Raw genomic sequence first — 19,343 nt, 5'->3', positions numbered from 1 at the left:
TCCTCAACCCCTCCTCCTTCTTCTTCCTCTTTTTTTCCTCCATGTTGCCGGCTGGGCCAACGCCCAATTCAAACAATATGGTGCTTACAGCACAAGGTGTCCCTGGCACAGTCCAGCCATTGCCAGTTGTGATATCGGGGAAAGAAGGTGAAAGCCCCCCCTACAGTGGGCAGCCCCAGACATATCAGGCAGCAGTCAGCTCAGCCCTGGGTGCAGAGGGGGGAGGAGTGATATCAGAACGAGCTCACTGACAGATCCTCCGTTACCTCATTTCACAGTCAACAATATTGTAACCCTTAAGGTTTTACATGAACTTTGATATCACTATGTATTGATAATGTACAGCTTCAGCACCGGTCAGAGCTGCCTACATCCACATTCACACCAACATGAAACTATAATCCTAATCCATCATAGCTTCAGCAAGGGGGGAGACATCCTCACATAAAAAAAAAAAAAAAAAAAGCAACTTCTAAGTCCAAAATCAGTCAGTGTATGACCCCGGTACAAGCCATCACAACTATTCCTCTGATGAAGATGAAGAGGGAACATCATACATGCTGTCTAGTACTAGAAAAGAAACCCACAGGCACCAAGAATGCAGGGGCAGATAGAGGCACCACCATTACACTATGTGCACTGCGCTTCAAGTCAGGTGACAATCTTCCAGACCCAGGGATGCATCCCATGCCATTTTACCGAAGAATGTAGCAGAAGCAGCAAACATATGCAGCCAGCTGGAATGATCTCTGGGCCATGAATGAAAATAGAAGCAGGTGATGCACTCTGGCCAATCATGAAGGAACAATTCAAACCTCCAGCAGAATCAGACGTACATGCTTGGGAGTCAGGGCCACAGCTAATTGAACAACTCAGAGAGTGGGCCAAAGGCAGGCTGGCCGGACAGGCCCTCAGCTTACATGACATGAGCCAAGAAAAGACAGAGTCTGTAAAGAAGTTTCATTGCAGAGTAATGCAAGTATTCCAAGACTTGGGCTTCACCATTCATGACCAGATACACAGGCCTTTGGGCATGGACTGAGACAGCCAATCAGGAAACCACTGATAGTGGCTAGGCCTAGGAACAGGTCAATAGCAGTGGACTGACCCAGAAAAAATGTTTTATGTGCGCCTAGGAGACTGTTTATTGCCGATTGTCACCAAAACTGCCGCCATTATAGCACCACAAAGAGCGCGAAGAAGGAAACGGGTGCCGTGCTGCTGAGAACGCTGGAAGGGGAGCCAGAGGTGAAGACGCTGCAAAGTGCCGACCAACACACCACCAGAAGAACCGCTGCAGACTCCAGAGAGGAGACACCGACCTCAATAAGGTTAGCAAAGGGGAGAAGCTATGTCGGAGCAGGAGGAAGAAGTGATGGCAGATGCAGCCACAGCCCCTGTAACGCCCCAAGACCTTGGGTTGGATGCAGCCGCCGGTCTCATGGCACCCCGGGCCTCGCCACGAATGCACCTGCAGGCCCCGTCTTACCACCGCAGCTTCAATCAGCAGGCCGGACCCCGCTGCCGCTACAGTACCCATCATGCCGTTGTCCACAGTAGCCAAAGGGATTGAGTCCCAACCAGGAGTGCAGAAGACAGCCCCTCTCATGGTGACCACTGACCTGAAAGCGCAACCACCCTACAAAGACAGAAAAAGTGTCAAGTGTTACATCTGTGGCAAGTTTGGCCATTTCCAGAACCAGTGCAAAGCACTCACGCCCCGAAGAGACTGGACCCATGCAACTCAAGAGTTGGTCCAGAAGAAACAGGTCAAGGAAGAAGTGCAGAAAGCAGTGAAGTACCCTGTCCATAGGACAGAGGCAAGCAAGCCAGGCCCGCAAGACACTATGCTCCTGACATGTAAAACTTCATCTGCAGGACCAATACCTCAAATTACCCTTAAAGTGGATGGCGTTGTCAGATCCAAAGTGGTGCAGCCAGAAGTGTGATGACACATGTGGAACTCGCTGATCCCACCTGCCTATCAGAATTCTCTGTGTCTCGCATGGGCATTGATGGTCAAGTCAGACATTCTCAGCTTACAAAGCCACTGAGCGTGTGCACTCAGCCAGGACACTCTATCCTGTCCCAGTTTGTGGTGTAAAGGACCTGCCACTCAACCTGCTGGGAGCGAACCTACTGCAGAAGCTGAAGGCAACCACAGTGTTCCAGGAAGATGGGACAGTGACACTTTCTTCATCCCTGACCCAAGAAGAGTCATGCTGGTGGCCCTACAAGAACATTAAGCAACCAATGAGGCCTACTCAAGGAGGTACTGGACATAGTACCAGAAAGTCTATGGTCTAAGGGACCCCAGCACGTGAGAAAACCTCAAGTTGCCCCAGTACGGGTGTCACTCAAGCCATGTACCCCGTACCCTCGTAAGGCCCAGGCCAGGCCTAGAGTCAAGCTGCCTCTGACCAACTGAAGGTCTACCTGGAAATAGGAATCATTGTTCCTCGCAAATCGCCTTGCAATACCCCGCTTTTCCCCGTCAAGAAAAAGACTGTAAAAGGAGCGCCAGCCAAGTTCAGAATGGTATATGACCTGAGAGCTGTGAATGACACCATAGTGTTTGAAACTGCAATTATGCCGAATCCGCACACTCTGCTCTCGAATGTGCCTGCCACAGCAAAAGTGTTCACAGTGACCGACCTGGCGAAGGTTTTCTTCAGTGTTCCCCCTCATCCGGAAGACCAGTTCCTGTTTGCCTTAATGCACCAGGGGGGACACCACACATGGACAGTGATGCCACAGTGGGCCCAGAACAGCCCTTCACAGTTCACCAAAGCAATGTCCACAGTTCTCACCAACTGAGTCACAGAACAAGCAGAAGTAACCCTGCTACAATACATGGACAATCTACTCCTTTGTGCAGTTGACTTTGACACGTGTAAAGCCCATTCCTTGTATCTCCTACTCTACCTGGCGGAGCAGCACTGCAAGATCTCAAAGAACAAAGTCCAGTGGTGTCTGAAGCAAGTTACGTTCCAGAGACACTGTATTGCTCACCAGGTGAAACACCTGACAGATGACCGGAAGACCACAGTGGAGAAGATGGTCCCTCCGACAACTCCAAAGGTGCTACAGGCCTTCCTTGGTCTAGTTTCATATTGCAGAGCCTGGATCCCTGATGCTTCCGTCCTAATGCAGCCTCTGTGTGAATACGTCAGTGTGACCCCGTTCCTCCAGACAGATGTGGCCTTCAGTTCGTTCAAAAAGTTAAAAGGCTCTGTAGTCTCAGCGCCAGCACTAGGCCTATCTGACTACAAGAAGCAATTCCGTCTCTACTTGATGAGAAGAGAAGGCCTTGCTACTGGAGTCCTGACACAGCTTCAGGGGGGAAAGCAGAGACTTTCGGACTACTTTTCAGCTTGCCTGGATCCAGTTGCAAGGGAAGCCTCTTCCTCCCGCATGAGAGCAGCAGTTGCAGCACACGCCCTCCTGGACAGGACTACTGACATCAGTGGAAAAACCATTGGAAATCCTGGCTCTGCATGACATCTCAGCAATCCTCAACCAAACCCAGCTAAAACATCTCTCCACCGCCAGGCATCTTCGCCTCCAGTGCTCTCTACTCCTGCCCAACAATGTCACCATCTCCAGATGCACAGTCCTCAATCCGCCCACTCTACTCCCACTCCCAAGGGGGGATACAGATACGGATCCTCAGATAAAAAGTCTGATCAAAATCGGCATGATACCTTCTGCAGGGATCTGAATTTGCTCCGGACGGATGACCATGATTGCTTCAGCATCATGCAACAGGAAACAGCAGGACTACCCAAGGTGGCAGAAGAGCCACTGACCAACCCAGAGTTGATCCTCTATGTGGATGGCTCCAGATTTGCAGATGATGAAGGAAGATTCCACACGGGAGGTGCAGCGACCAGCAATCAAGAGATCCTGTGGTCCAGAAGTCTGCCGCCCAGTCTGTCAGCCCAGGAAGCAGAACTGATAGCGCTGATGAAGGCCTACCAGATGGCAGAAGACAAGACTGAGAAAATGTTTACCGATTCAAGGTACTTGCATGGCATAGCACATGACTTCGGACCCATCTGGGCTGCAAGAGACTTCCTCACAGCAAGCGGAACAACCGTGAAGCATCAATGGAGCCATTAAGGACCTGCTGAACACACTTCAACTTCCAAAAGTGGTGACAATGCTAAAAGTCAAAGCGCATGGAAAACTGAACACAGTAGGGGCACGAGGCAACAACATGGCGGATATGGCAGCCAAAGAAACAGTCAAGGGAAGACAATATGGACAAGTGGAAGAGGTCGTAGAGCCGGACGGCTACTACAGGACGGCTGAAGACAGGAAACCTGACAAGATGACATCCTGGGATCTGCTCAAAAAAGTTGCAAGAGCAAGCCCCAAAGGACAAGAAGGAATGCTGGGTGCAGAAGTGAGCAACACATGAAGAAGGAAGGGTATACTAAATGGACTACAAACCCTGTTTACCCCGAAGCATGTACCCTATGGTGGTCCAGTGGGCACATGGGCCCACACACAGATTAAAGACACAGATGAATGATCCGATTGGTGCTTACTGGTTCGCTCCAGAAATCTCCACCCTAACAGCCAAGTTCATAAACAGCTGTCTGACCTGTGGCAAATGCAACCCTGGAAGAATGAAGAAAGTTCCCACACATCAACTTGCCAGACCACTGTACCCCCTTCCAGAGGATCCAGATAGACCACATCCAGATGCCGCCAAGTGGAGGATTCGAATATGCCCTTGTGGTCGCGGACGTGTTCTCAGGATGGCCAGAAGCTTTCCCAGTGAGGAACCAGTCAGCAAAGACTACTGCAAAGAAGCTACTCTCAGAGACGAGATATGCAGCTATGGGGTCCCAGAAGTGATAGAGAGTGACCAGGGACCTGCATTCACAGCAAACCTCACATGAGAGATGCAGTCAGCAGTAGGGTCAGACTTAGGCCTACACACTCCCAATCACACTACTCAGTGTTAGGCACACTCCCAGAGGCCCAGAAAAGCTGTCACCATATGAAATTTTGTTTGTGTCTAGTCCCAGGTTAGGGGTATCCTTTCCCTTAGCAGCTGATTATGCAATATGATACTTTGTCTGCTTATGTAATTGAAATCACCAAGAAACTTGCTAACATCCATTCTCGAGTTTTTTTCTTCATTGCCAGATCCAGATTCAGTGTCCGGTATGCACTCCTAGAAGCCAGGAGACTGGGTGTTGGTGAAAAAGCTTGTAAGGAGAACACCACTCGATCCCAGATTTGATGGTCCTGCTCAAGTGCTGCTGATGACACCAAACTCTGTGAAACTGGAGGGAAGACTCGCTTGGATCCACTCATCGCATGGCAAGAAAGCTCCCCTACCAGAAGATGACACCCAAGCCAGAATGATGTCGTGGATGCCCTGCCTGACCGAACAGATGACCTACCTGATAAAGACTGCACATCGCTCACTACACCTGCTATTGACTAAGAGACTGATTGCAACGAACCCCCGTTAGGGACAGATCTCCTGACCGCCCATTTGCGAAAAGTCTGTATGGAGTGGGGCACAGGCGTTAGGCTTGTGTCAGTTCGCCAACAGCACAAAAGAGTTGCAGCGCTTTGGGACAGGAGGCTAGGATTAGGGCAAGTGATATCTAAGGGGGGCTTGTGATAGAAATATATATATCATGTAGATCTCACTTGCATGTATACTCCTCTATAATCAAATATATACTTATATGCTCACAGCTAATATATATATTATAATCAATGGTTTAAAATGGCTGACAAACTGATATAAGCCAGACAGATTATATGGGGTTTTCCACCCCTAAAAGCAGAAGAGAGTCAGATGTTTGGTGACTGCTGGTCAGGTGTCTCCACTTTGTCCTAGACAGAGAACTCGAGTTTAGTTGCTTGATCAGCAGTCATATGAGCATTAATCACAATATTCCATATATGTTTAGATAACCAATGACAGAGGAGCTAGACAATATGATAATTAACTAACCACCCCTGACAACCCCTAACCACTCCTTTCTATGTGAAAATATAAAACTATGTATGTACAATAAAGTATCAGTATTGATGGAATGTTGTTCTGTCACAGTTGTGTACAGTCCATTCTTGATGAGCGCTCAAAATACTCAGTCTAATTGGGAGCGGCCACAGCACACACAGGGATATATTTATCCAACCCTAATATTTCCATAACAATCTTAATCCCAATTCTTGAAGCACAAGTAAGGGGGAATGGTCCTGACGTGGGGGTTCTCGTACCGGTGGTTGTTCAGAGAAATGGACTTGTAATCTGATGTTTCGATAGAACCTCTGTAGGTCCATACTCAATTCAAAGGAGTTGAATTTGTACATAGGGCAAAAAGACAGGCCCTTTTGGAGTAAGGAAAGTTGGTGTGTGTCCAGGTTCCTGGAAGAGATGTTAATCACCAATGGTAGGTCCTTACCTGAGATCTGGTTGTCATCTGGTTTGTGGAGCCCCCGGCGGCATTGGCCCCCCCGCCTCGTTTTCCTTTTGGACGGGTCCGACCGTTCCCTAAAAAAGAGTGAGATGTAGAGGAATATGACGTGCCAGAGCGACTGTCGGTGGAGCCTGAGGAACTTTGGGAACTGCGTCGTCGATTGAATTGACGGGTACCACGCCATTGGTAGACGCGGTTCTGGAGGTAATCCTCCGTATCCCTCAAGAATTTCGACCTCTTCTTCTTCTCCAATTCCACCCTGTGTGTGCGTAATAGATCTTGGTTCTTCGCCTTGAGTTCCAGGAACTCCTCCTGGGGCATGGTGCTGGTCAATTGACTCTCGATGGCCGTTACTTGGGACTTGACCGACTCCAGGTTCTTCTGCAGATAGGATAAAGTCAATGTCATTAGATCTGCAGAGCATTTGTTCAGTATATGCTCAAACTTTGTGCAATAGTCCTTATCGTCCCTGAAGAAAGTTGGCTGTAAAGAAACCCTCAGACCCCTCGGGATTCGTTGGACCCGAAGGTATTCTGCCAGGGTTATAATATGCAACTCCAAATTGATGGCTCTTCTGGACTCACGTTCCAGATCCCGATTTTTAATCTCCTGGGTGGGAGTTTGCAGAAAGTCGCTCGGTGCGGTAACTTTAGCAAGAATCTCCGCCGCTTCTGCTGCGTTAAATGAAAAAGTCTTGCTGGACATTATCCAGGGTGCACGTGTAAGGATACTGTAGATAATGAAAAATGCACACGACACTCAAGGTTCCTGTGTGGTGCTCAAGTCGGGTTTCCAGCCCCTCAATCCAATACTCAAAAAACACTTGGCACTCAGAAGAATATTTTGCAAGTTGATTATTCCATTTATTTGTGCATCCAGTTTAGAAAATGAACGTTTTCGGTCCATACATCAGACCTTCATCAGAAATGCCTTTTTTAACAAACTGAAATACAGGTAGATAATACAATAAAATGAATGTCAATCTACAATAAATCACAATATACATGGTGCACAACAAAAAGGACAATAGAATTATAATGATATGTTTCCAGACCAAATCCATCATGTGACAGACAGAGTGCACGCAACCGTGGCGGCTGGAGAAATTCTGGGTTGGTGGTCCGTGAGTTGTAAGTGCTTTCAATTATCGAGAGCTAGATAACAAGAGATAAAAAGACTGTACAGCTGTACGTGCAGATCAGGAAAAGAACCAATGGCACAAAAAGTGGAAAGTTATGGCTTATGACGGTCAGTCCTGTCAGTGGACTGTAATTGTGGTAGAGGTCCATATTGCCTCAAAAGGATACTAGGTGGAGGATAAATCCGGGTGCTTGCACGATGTGTTGTGCTCTACAGTGGACCAGTGATAGCCTACAAAGCAAGTGTGACAACATATCTTGATTAACAGATGATGGTGTCTATGCTGACAAGAGCACTTGTCATTATGTAAATACTGTACGTGACCCGCCTAGATACTGAGTTGGTGGTCCTAGGCACATTAGGCGAAAAGAGAGGAGGTGAAAGATAAAAGGATGAGAAGAGAATATATATGTTTCTCTAAAGCCAAGTGGCATCCCCACTTGTGATGTGAATAAATAAATGCTAGGCCGTAATTTATAACAGTGTGAGGAGGTCCTGAGAACAATAGTAGAATAATGTTACCTGGTAGATTTAATGTGGAAGGGTATATCAAGGCCTAAACAGGCCAAAGCTGGGTGACCCGGGATAAGGCAGAGAGGCTGACAGCCTATAGTATGTAAGGGAGAATATGTATGATAACCCCAATGCATATCTACCAGTACTATACAGGTATGGATAAAGGATAATTACCAGGTTGCCTCACTATGCCTGAAGAAGTGCTGCTGGGTGAAGGCGCCAATCCGCTGCTATGGGTAGCGCTGGAGGGAGGTATAAGAGGAAAAAATCCTAAATATCATGTGAAGGTATTGGCGGTGGAGAGCGTTGCCTCTAGTCGGCCCGTGGTTACCTTGAAGCGCCGGCTACGTGGCGTGAAGACTGGAAATCCCGGGCACCGCTGTGTAATAGCGTTACTTCCGGGTATAAAAGCCCTATGTGATCGGGTCATGTGACCCGCCGCATCATGTGACCGCGGTGTGTCTATCTGCGCATGCGCGCATCTGATACTGAGAAAAAGCAGCGGTGACTGCTTAGGATGTGTGTAAGACTATTGCGCATGCGTTGGGGCCAAAAAAGCGGTGACTGCAGGGGATGTGTGTTAGACTATTGCGCACGCGCTGGGGCAAAAAGAACTGTACATACTGGTTACCAGGGCGACATGTGCCGTCCAGGTAAAAGCAAGGAGAATGAGCATAGAAAGAATGAAAAAAGTCATGAATAAAATTGAGATAAGGAGTAAACAAGACAGAATAACAGCGCCTATATAGTGCCGAATCCCTCTAGGTGCTTGTATACTCTACCATCTACGGTGCCATAGGTGACCGCCAGTGCCACGTGTGTGCCGTGAGCCTATCGGTTCTAGGAAAAAGGAAAAGACATAATAAGATTAGACAGATTAATTAAAACAACTATATACATATATTGCCATAATAAGGAATTGCATACACGTTATGTATATAAACAATTACAGGAATGCTGCTACTTCAAATTCCCTGTTAAGTCCCTTGGGCTCTAGGGTCTGTAAGGTAAAAATCCAGAACGCTTCCCTTCTTTTGAGTGTTTTTATACGATTCTGACCTCTTCTCTGGGGATCTATCTGCTCTAAGACCTGAAAACGGAGTTGGGAAATGTTGTGATTTTTTTCATTGAAATGGTAGGGAAGTGGTAAATGCGTCTTTTTACACCGGATGGTAGATTTATGCTGGGACACTCTGTCCCGGATGGCTTGCGTGGTTGCCCCCACATATGCCAGGCCACAAGGGCATTTGATGACATAAATGACGTATGTGGATTTACAGGTGTAAAAACCTTTAATGGGCAGGGCTTTACCCGTTTGTGGATGGAAAACTGCGGGGCCTTTTTGAACATTGCTACATTGTAGACAATTGAGGCATGGGAAGGTACCCTTTCTTTGTGTTTGAAGGAACGTTTGTCTGGCCACGTTTTCCTAGAACCGATAGGCTCACGGCACACACGTGGCACTGGCGGTCACCTATGGCACCGTAGATGGTAGAGTATACAAGCACCTAGAGGGATTCGGCACTATATAGGCGCTGTTATTCTGTCTTGTTTACTCCTTATCTCAATTTTATTCATGACTTTTTTCATTCTTTCTATGCTCATTCTCCTTGCTTTTACCTGGACGGCACATGTCGCCCTGGTAACCACTATGTACAGTTCTTTTTGCCCCAGCGCGTGCGCAATAGTCTAACACACATCCCCTGCAGTCACCGCTTTTTTGGCCCCAACGCATGCGCAATAGTCTTACACACATCCTAAGCAGTCACCGCTGCTTTTTCTCAGTATCAGATGCGCGCATGCGCAGTTAGACACACCGCGTTCACATGACGCGGCGGGTCACATGACCCGATCACATAGGGCTTTTATACCCGGAAGTAACGCTATTACACAGCGGTGCCCGGGATTTCCAGTCTTCACGCCACGTAGCCGGCGCTTCAAGGTAACCACGGGCCGACTAGAGGCAACGCTCTCCACCGCCAATACCTTCACATGATATTTAGGATTTTTTCCTCTTATACCTCCCTCCAGCGCTACCCATAGCAGCGGATTGGCGCCTTCACCCAGCAGCACTTCTTCAGGCATAGTGAGGCAACCTGGTAATTATCCTTTATCCATACCTGTATAGTACTGGTAGATATGCATTGGGGTTATCATACATATTCTCCCTTATATACTATAGGCTGTCAGCCTCTCTGCCTTATCCCGGGTCACCCAGCTTTGGCCTGTTTAGGCCTTGATATGCCCTTCCACATTAAATCTACCAGGTAACATTATTCTACTATTGTTCTCAGGACCTCCTCACACTGTTATAAATTACGGCCTAGCATTTATTTATTCACATCACAAGTGGGGATGCCACTTGGCTTTAGAGAAACATATATATTCTCTTCTCATCCTTTTATCTTTCACCTCCTCTCTTTTCGCCTAATGTGCCTAGGACCACCAACTCAGTATCTAGGCGGGTCACGTACAGTATTTACATAATGACAAGTGCTCTTGTCAGCATAGACACACTCATCTGTTAATCAAGATATGTTGTCACACTTGCTTTGTAGGCTATCACTGGTCCACTGTAGAGCACAACACATCGTGCAAGCACCCGGATTTATCCTCCACCTAGTATCCTTTTGAGGCAATATGGACCTCTACCACAATTATAGTCCACTGACAGGACTGACCGTCATAAGCCATAACTTTCCACTTTTTGTGCCATTGGTTCTTTTCCTGATCTGCACATACAGCTGTACAGTCTTTTTATCTCTTGTTATCTAGCTCTCGATAATTGAAAGCACTTACAACTCACGGACCACCAACCCGGAATTTCTCCAGCCGCCACGGTTGCGTGCACTCGGTCTGTCACATGATGGATTTGGTCTGGAAACATATCATTATAATTCTATTGTCCTTTTTGTTGTGCACCATGTATATTGTGATTTATTGTAGATTGACATTCATTTTATTGTATTATCTACCTGTATTTCAGTTTGTTAAAAAAGGCATTTCTGATGAAGGTCTGATGTATGGACCGAAAACGTTCATTTTCTAAACTGGATGCACAAATAAATGGAATAATCAACTTGCAAAATATTCTTCTGAGTGCCAAGTGTTTTTTGAGTATTGGATTGAGGGGCTGGAAACCCGACTTGAGCACCACACAGGAACCTTGAGTGCCGTGTGCATTTTTCATTATCTACAGTATCCTTACACGTGCACCCTGGATAATGTCCAGCGAGACTTTTTCATTTAACGCAGCAGAAGCGGCGGAGATTCTTGCTAAAGTTACCGCACCGAGCGACTTTCTGCAAACTCCCACCCAGGAGATTAAAAATCGGGATCTGGAACGTGAGTCCAGAAGAGCCATCAATTTGGAGTTGCATATTATAACCCTGGCAGAATACCTTCGGGTCCAACGAATCCCGAGGGGTCTGAGGGTTTCTTTACAGCCAACTTTCTTCAGGGATGATAAGGACTATTGCACAAAGTTTGAGCATATACTGAACAAATGCTCTGCAGATCTAATGACATTGACTTTATCCTATCTGCAGAAGAACCTGGAATCGGTCAAGTCCCAAGTAACGGCCATCGAGAGTCAATTGACCAGCACCATGCCCCAGGAGGAGTTCCTGGAACTCAAGGCGAAGAACCAAGATCTATTACGCACACACAGGGTGGAATTGGAGAAGAAGAAGAGGTCAAAATTCTTGAGGGATACGGAGGATTACCTCCAGAACCGCGTCTACCAATGGCGTGGTACCCGTCAATTCAATCGACGACGCAGTTCCCAAAGTTCCTCAGGCTCCACCGACAGTCGCTCTGGCACGTCATATTCCTCTACATCTCACTCTTTTTTAGGGAACGGTCGGACCCGTCCAAAAGGAAAACGAGGCGGGGGGGCCAATGCCGCCGGGGGCTCCACAAACCAGATGACAACCAGATCTCAGGTAAGGACCTACCATTGGTGATTAACATCTCTTCCAGGAACCTGGACACACACCAACTTTCCTTACTCCAAAAGGGCCTGTCTTTTTGCCCTATGTACAAATTCAACTCCTTTGAATTGAGTATGGACCTACAGAGGTTCTATCGAAACATCAGATTACGAGTCCATTTCTCTGAACAACCACCGGTACGAGAACCCCCACGTCAGGACCATTCCCCCTTACTTGTGCTTCAAGAATTGGGATTAAGATCACCCAGTACGTATATGCCTCCAAGGAACAGTCCTCCAGTGGAAACATTTGTCTCTCTAGTCGAAAGGGATATCCACCATTTCTATCGAGAAGTGGAGCAAGGAAAATTCCATTTTCAGACTAACTTGACACAGTCTGAGAAGCTCTCCATTGAACTGTTAGCATCTGACAAATCACTCATTTTGAAACCAGCGGATAAAGGTGGATCCACCGTGATTATGGACAAATCAGATTACCTAGAGGAAGTGATTAGACAGCTCGGTGATCAGGCGGTTTATAAAAAGATATCTTACAATCCCCTAAACCGTATAGAAAAGAAAATCAAACAGGTACTGGAGGTACACCTACAAGCAGGCACCATCGATAGCAAAATGAGGGATTTTCTTACCAAAACAGATCCTATCACCCCTATCTTCTATATCTTACCCAAGATACACAAGAAATTGACCAAACCACCAGGTCGACCTATTGTGTCCCTAACAGATTCAGTCCTGTCACCACTGGCCATTGAGTTAGAAAAAAAATAATTCTTACACCTTTAATTAAGACCACGCAGTCCTTCCTACTTGATACTAATGATTTCATCAACACTATCAAATCCGTGGGCCCGTTATCCCAAACATGCCTTTTGATTACCTGGGACGTGAATAGCTTATACACGTCCATAACCCACGAGAAGGGGCTACAGGCCACAGACAGGCTTCTAAGTAAAGCCAGAGTGGATTTCAAAATACGTCATTTTTGCGCTGACCTTTTAGATCTTGTCTTAAAGGAGAACTATTTCATGTTCCAGGACTCCTTTTATGTTCAACAACAGGGCACAGCCATGGGCTCTAATGTTGCGCCTCCTTTCGCAGTGGCCTATATGGCAGCCTTCGAAATGGACTACGTGTTTTCCCACCCTCTGTTCATCAGTCACTGCAAAATCTGACGGAGATACATTGATGACATTTTTTGCATATGGGAGGGACCAATGGAGTCACTTGTGGCATTTGATAACCATATAAACAACATATGGCCAGAATTAAAATTTACTATACAACACGATACCAAGTGTATCAGCTTCCTGGACACTTTGGTTTACAAGGAGAGGGATGGTTCTCTTGCCATTGACCTGTATATAAAACCCACAGACCGTAACGGCCTACTTCATTTCAGTAGCTGTCACCCTTCCTCAACAAAAAAAGCCATCCCCAAGTCCCAGTTTCAAAGGGTAGAACGAATTGTATCCGATGATAGCATAAAGGAGACTAGATTAACAGAAATGGAGCAGAAATTCTCGAACAGGGGCTACCCACAGGGGATACTCTCCCAGGCCAGATCTAATACATCACAGAGGAGGCCCAATTTTGTTCCTAAAATAATTCCTTTTGTTACAACTTTTCACCCCTTTTCGGGCTTGGTACAATCCACCATTAGGAGACATTGGAATATTTTATCCAAAAGTTATCCACTTATTCCTGAGTTTAAGTCTCCATTTCTTTCATGTTTTAGACGCGCTAAGAACTTGAAAGACAGATTGATCAAAGCCGACATAGGTCCAGAGACAACCATGGCCAGACAAACGTTCCTTCAAACACAAAGAAAGGGTACCTTCCCATGCCTCAATTGTCTACAATGTAGCAATGTTCAAAAAGGCCCCGCAGTTTTCCATCCACAAATGGGTAAAGCCCTGCCCATTAAAGGTTTTTACACCTGTGAATCCACATATGTCATTTATGTCATCAAATGCCCTTGTGGCCTGGCATATGTGGGGGAAACCACGCAAGCCATCCGGGACAGAGTGTCCCAGCATAAATCTACCATCCGGTGTAAAAAGACGCATTTACCACTTCCCTACCATTTCAATGAAAAAAATCACAACATTTCCCAACTCCGTTTTCAGGTCTTAGAGCAGATAGATCCCCAGAGAAGAGGTCAGAATCGTATAAAAACACTCAAAAGAATGGAAGTGTTCTGGATTTTTACCTTACAGACCCTAGAGCCCAAGGGACTTAACAGGGAATTTGAAGTAGCAGCATTCCTGTAATTGTTTATATACATAACGTGTATGCAATTCCTTATTATGGCAATATATGTATATAGTTGTTTTAATTAATCTGTCTAATCTTATTATGTCTTTTCCTTTTTCCTAGAACCGATAGGCTCACGGCACACACGTGGCACTGGTGGTCACCTATGGCACCGTAGATGGTAGAGTATACAAGCACCTAGAGGGATTCGGCACTATATAGGCGCTGTTATTCTGTCTTGTTTACTCCTTATCTCAATTTTATTCATGACTTTTTTCATTCTTTCTATGCTCATTCTCCTTGCTTTTACCTGGACGGCACATGTCGCCCTGGTAACCACTATGTACAGTTCTTTTTGCCCCAGCGCGTGCGCAATAGTCTAACACACATCCCCTGCAGTCACCGCTTTTTTGGCCCCAATGCATGCGCAATAGTCTTACACACATCCTAAGCAGTCACCGCTGCTTTTTCTCAGTATCAGATGCGCGCATGCGCAGTTAGACACACCGCGGTCACATGACGCGGCGGGTCACATGACCCGATCACATAGGGCTTTTATACCCGGAAGTAACGCTATTACACAGTGGTGCCCGGGATTTCCAGTCTTCACGCCACGTAGCCGGCGCTTCAAGGTAACCACGGGCCGACTAGAGGCAACGCTCTCCACCGCCAATACCTTCACATGATATTTAGGATTTTTTCCTCTTATACCTCCCTCCAGCGCTACCCATAGCAGCGGATTGGCGCCTTCACCCAGCAGCACTTCTTCAGGCATAGTGAGGCAACCTGGTAATTATCCTTTATCCATACCTGTATAGTACTGGTAGATATGCATTGGGGTTATCATACATATTCTCCCTTATATACTATAGGCTGTCAGCCTCTCTGCCTTATCCCGGGTCACCCAGCTTTGGCCTGTTTAGGCCTTGATATACCCTTCCACATTAAATCTACCAGGTAACATTATTCTACTATTGTTCTCAGGACCTCCTCACACTGTTATAAATTACGGCCTAGCATTTATTTATTCACATCACAAGTGGGGATGCCACTTGGCTTTAGAGAAACATATATATTCTCTTCTCATCCTTTTATCTTTCACCTCCTCTCTTTTCGCCTAATGTGCCTAGGACCACCAACTCAGTATCTAGGCAGGTCATGTACAGTATTTACATAATGACAAGTGCTCTTGTCAGCATAGACACCATCATCTGTTAATCAAGATATGTTGTCACACTTGCTTTGTAGGCTATCACTGGTCCACTGTAGAGCACAACACATCGTGCAAGCACCCGGATTTATCCTCCACCTAGTATCCTTTTGAGGCAATATGGACCTCTACCACAATTATAGTCCACTGACAGGACTGACCGTCATAAGCCATAACTTTCCACTTTTTGTGCCATTGGTTCTTTTCCTGATCTGCACGTACAGCTGTACAGTCTTTTTATCTCTTGTTATCTAGCTCTCGATAATTGAAAGCACTTACAACTCACGGACCACCAACCCGGAATTTCTCCAGCCGCCACGGTTGCGTGCACTCGGTCTGTCACATGATGGATTTGGTCTGGAAACATATCATTATAATTCTATTGTCCTTTTTGTTGTGCATCATGTATATTGTGATTTATTGTAGATTGACATTCATTTTATTGTATTATCTACCTGTATTTCAGTTTGTTAAAAAAGGCATTTCTGATGAAGGTCTGATGTATGGACCGAAAACGTTCATTTTCTAAACTGGATGCACAAATAAATGGAATAATCAACTTGCAAAATATTCTTCTGAGTGCCAAGTGTTTTTTGAGTGTTCCCATAAAAAATAGTTTCCTCCCTTCGTCAACCATGACTCAGCCCAGGGCTACTTTGTACAAACCCTATGCACATTGTGCAGTGGAAAAACCAGGACAGTATTCCTTGTTATGACCCCAATGGCGAGGGTCTCAGAGGAACGTGGAAGTCTGCAGAATACAAAAATCCAGCTCATAGGGCAGTGGTAACTGGGTTGACCATATATCTACTCCTAACGCCAACACTAGAAGTAGCCGGGGATCATTCCTACGTTGATTCTAGATGACACGCGCCAGCCGGAGAATCTAGCTACCCCTAGTAGAGGAAAACAAAGACCTTTCTTGCCTCCAGAGAAGGGGACCCCAAAGCTGGATAGAAGCCCCCCACAAATAATGACGGTGAGGTAAGAGGAAATGACAAACACAGAAATGAACCAGGTTTAGCACAGAGAGGCCCGCTTACTGATAGCAGAATAAAGAAAGGTAACTTATATGGTCAACAAAAACCCTATCAAAATCCACACTGGAAATTCAAGAACCCCCGAACCGTCTAACGGTACGGGGGGAGAACACCAGCCCCCTAGAGCTTCCAGCAAAGGTCAGGATTTAGATTTGGAACAAGCTGGACAAAAATACAAAACCAAAACAAATAGCAAAAAGCAAAAGGCAGACTTAGCTGATATAACTGGAACCAGGATCAGTAGACAAGAGCACAGCAGACTAGCTCTGATAACTACGTTGCCAGGCATAGAACTGAAGGTCCAGGGAGCTTATATAGCAACACCCCTAACTAACGACCCAGGTGCGGATAAAAGGAATGACAGAAAAACCAGAGTCAAAAAACTAGTAACCACTAGAGGGAGCAAAAAGCAAATTCACAACAGTACCCCCCCCCTTAGTGAGGGGTCACCGAACCCTCACCACGACCACCAGGGCGATCAGGATGAGCGGCATGAAAGGCACGAACTAAATCGGCCGCATGAACATCAGAGGCGACCACCCAGGAATTATCCTCCTGACCATAGCCCTTCCACTTGACCAGGTACTGAAGCCTCCACCTGGAGAGGCGAGAATCCAAGATCTTCTCCACCACGTACTCCAACTCGCCCTCAACCAACACCGGAGCAGGAGGCTCAGCAGAAGGAACTACAGGCACAATGTACCGCCGCAACAAGGACCTATGAAATACATTGTGAATAGCAAACGACACAGGAAGATCCAGACGAAAAGATACAGGATTAAGGATTTCCAATATCTTGTAAGGCCCAATAAAACGAGGTTTAAATTTGGGAGAGGAGACCTTCATAGGAACAAAGCGGGAAGAAAGCCATACCAAATCCCCAACGCGTAGTCGGGAACCCACACCGCGGCGGCGGTTGGCAAAGCGCTGAGCCTTCTCCTGTGACAACTTCAAGTTGTCCACCACATGATTCCAGATCTGCTGCAACCTATCCACCACAGAATCCACCCCAGGACAGTCAGAAGGCTCCACATGACCCGAAGAAAAGCGAGGATGGAAACCAGAGTTGCAGAAAAAAGGCGAAACCAAGGTGGCGGAACTAGCCCGATTATTAAGGGCAAACTCAGCCAACGGCAAGAATGTCACCCAATCGTCCTGATCAGCAAGTAAAAATTGTTATTTCGTTCTTACGGGGCGACCCTCAGGATTGGGCTTTTTCGCTGGCTCCAGGAGATCCGGCATTGGCTGATCTTGATGCGTTTTTTCTGGCGCTCGGTTTACTTTATGAGGAACCCAATCTTGAGATTCAGGCAGAAAAGGCCTTGCTGGCTATGTCTCAGGGGCAGGACGAGGCTGAAGTGTATTGCCAAAAATTTCGGAAATGGTCCGTGCTGACACATTGGAACGAGTGTGCACTGGCCGCTAATTTTAGAAATGGCCTTTCTGAAGCCATTAAGAATGTTATGGTGGGTTTTCCCATTCCCACAGGTCTGAATGATACTATGGCACTGGCTATTCAAATTGACCGGCGGTTGCGGGAGCGCAAAACCACAAATTCCCTCATGGTGTTGTCTGAACAGACACCTAATTCGGTGCAATGTGATAGAAAAACCGAAAATTCCCTCATGGTGTTGTCTGAACAGACACCTGATTTAATGCAATGTGATAGAATCCTGACTAGAAATGAGCGGAAAATTCATAGACGCCAGAATGGCTTGTGCTACTACTGTGGTGATTCTACACATGTTATCTCAGCATGCTCTAAACGTATAGCTAAGGTTGTTAGTCCTGTCACCGTTGGTAATTTGCAACCTAAATTTATTCTGTCTGTAACTTTGATTTGCTCACTGTCATCTTATCCTGTCATGGCGTTTGTAGATTCAGGTGCTGCCCTGAGTCTCATGGATCTCTCATTTGCTAAGCGCTGTGGTTTTACTCTTGAACCATTAGAAAATCCTATTCCTCTTAGGGGTATTGATGCTACACCATTGGCAGCAAATAAACCGCAGTATTGGACACAGGTTACCATGTGCATGACTCCTGAACACCGCGAGGTGATACGTTTCCTGGTATAAGAGAGATGCCGTAAAGTGGCTACCAGGTACACATAAAATTGGCCTGGCAAACTGTTATGACCCCAATGGCGAGGGTCTCAGAGGAACGTGGAAGTCTGCAGAATACAAAAATCCAGCTCATAGGGCAGTGGTAACTGGGTTGACCATATATCTACTCCTAACGCCAACACTAGAAGTAGCCGGGGATCATTCCTACGTTGATTCTAGATGACACGCGCCAGCCGGAGAATCTAGCTACCCCTAGTAGAGGAAAACAAAGACCTTTCTTGCCTCCAGAGAAGGGGACCCCAAAGCTGGATAGAAGTCCCCCACAAATAATGACGGTGAGGTAAGAGGAAATGACAAACACAGAAATGAACCAGGTTTAGCACAGAGAGGCCCGCTTACTGATAGCAGAATAAAGAAAGGTAACTTATATGGTCAACAAAAACCCTATCAAAATCCACACTGGAAATTCAAGAACCCCCGAACCGTCTAACGGTCCGGGGGGAGAACACCAGCCCCCTAGAGCTTCCAGCAAAGGTCAGGATTTAGATTTGGAACAAGCTGGACAAAAATACAAAACCAAAACAAATAGCAAAAAGCAAAAGGCAGACTTAGCTGATATAACTGGAACCAGGATCAGTAGACAAGAGCACAGCAGACTAGCTCTGATAACTACGTTGCCAGGCATAGAACTGAAGGTCCAGGGAGCTTATATAG

General features: G+C 46.4%; 4 long non-coding RNA genes across 4 annotated transcripts; 3 read left to right on the top strand and 1 right to left on the bottom strand.

Annotated features, from left to right (window-relative positions):
* Positions 1-7,266: 7,266 nt before the first annotated feature.
* Positions 7,267-8,487, bottom strand: LOC143818421 (uncharacterized). The gene is made up of 4 exons (XR_013224532.1): positions 8,443-8,487; positions 8,286-8,353; positions 8,118-8,202; positions 7,267-7,398 (listed from the first exon to the last, which is right to left on the bottom strand). It is a non-coding gene; the product is annotated as an uncharacterized LOC143818421 (long non-coding RNA).
* A 1,054-nt stretch (positions 8,488-9,541) lies between these two features.
* Positions 9,542-11,300, top strand: LOC143818420 (uncharacterized). The gene is made up of 3 exons (XR_013224531.1): positions 9,542-9,602; positions 10,670-10,733; positions 10,856-11,300. It is a non-coding gene; the product is annotated as an uncharacterized LOC143818420 (long non-coding RNA).
* Positions 9,924-10,352, top strand: LOC143818419 (uncharacterized). The gene is made up of 3 exons (XR_013224530.1): positions 9,924-10,053; positions 10,143-10,210; positions 10,294-10,352. It is a non-coding gene; the product is annotated as an uncharacterized LOC143818419 (long non-coding RNA).
* A 3,738-nt stretch (positions 11,301-15,038) lies between the features above and the next one.
* LOC143818418 (uncharacterized) lies at positions 15,039-16,100 on the top strand. Its single transcript, XR_013224529.1, has 3 exons — positions 15,039-15,105; positions 15,189-15,273; positions 15,993-16,100. It is a non-coding gene; the product is annotated as an uncharacterized LOC143818418 (long non-coding RNA).
* The last annotated feature ends 3,243 nt before the right edge of the window (positions 16,101-19,343 follow it).

Source organism: Ranitomeya variabilis, chromosome 3 (genome assembly GCF_051348905.1).
Source record: "Ranitomeya variabilis isolate aRanVar5 chromosome 3, aRanVar5.hap1, whole genome shotgun sequence".
Taxonomy (NCBI): Eukaryota; Metazoa; Chordata; class Amphibia; order Anura; family Dendrobatidae; genus Ranitomeya; species Ranitomeya variabilis.
This window is presented reverse-complemented; position numbering and strand designations above follow the sequence as displayed.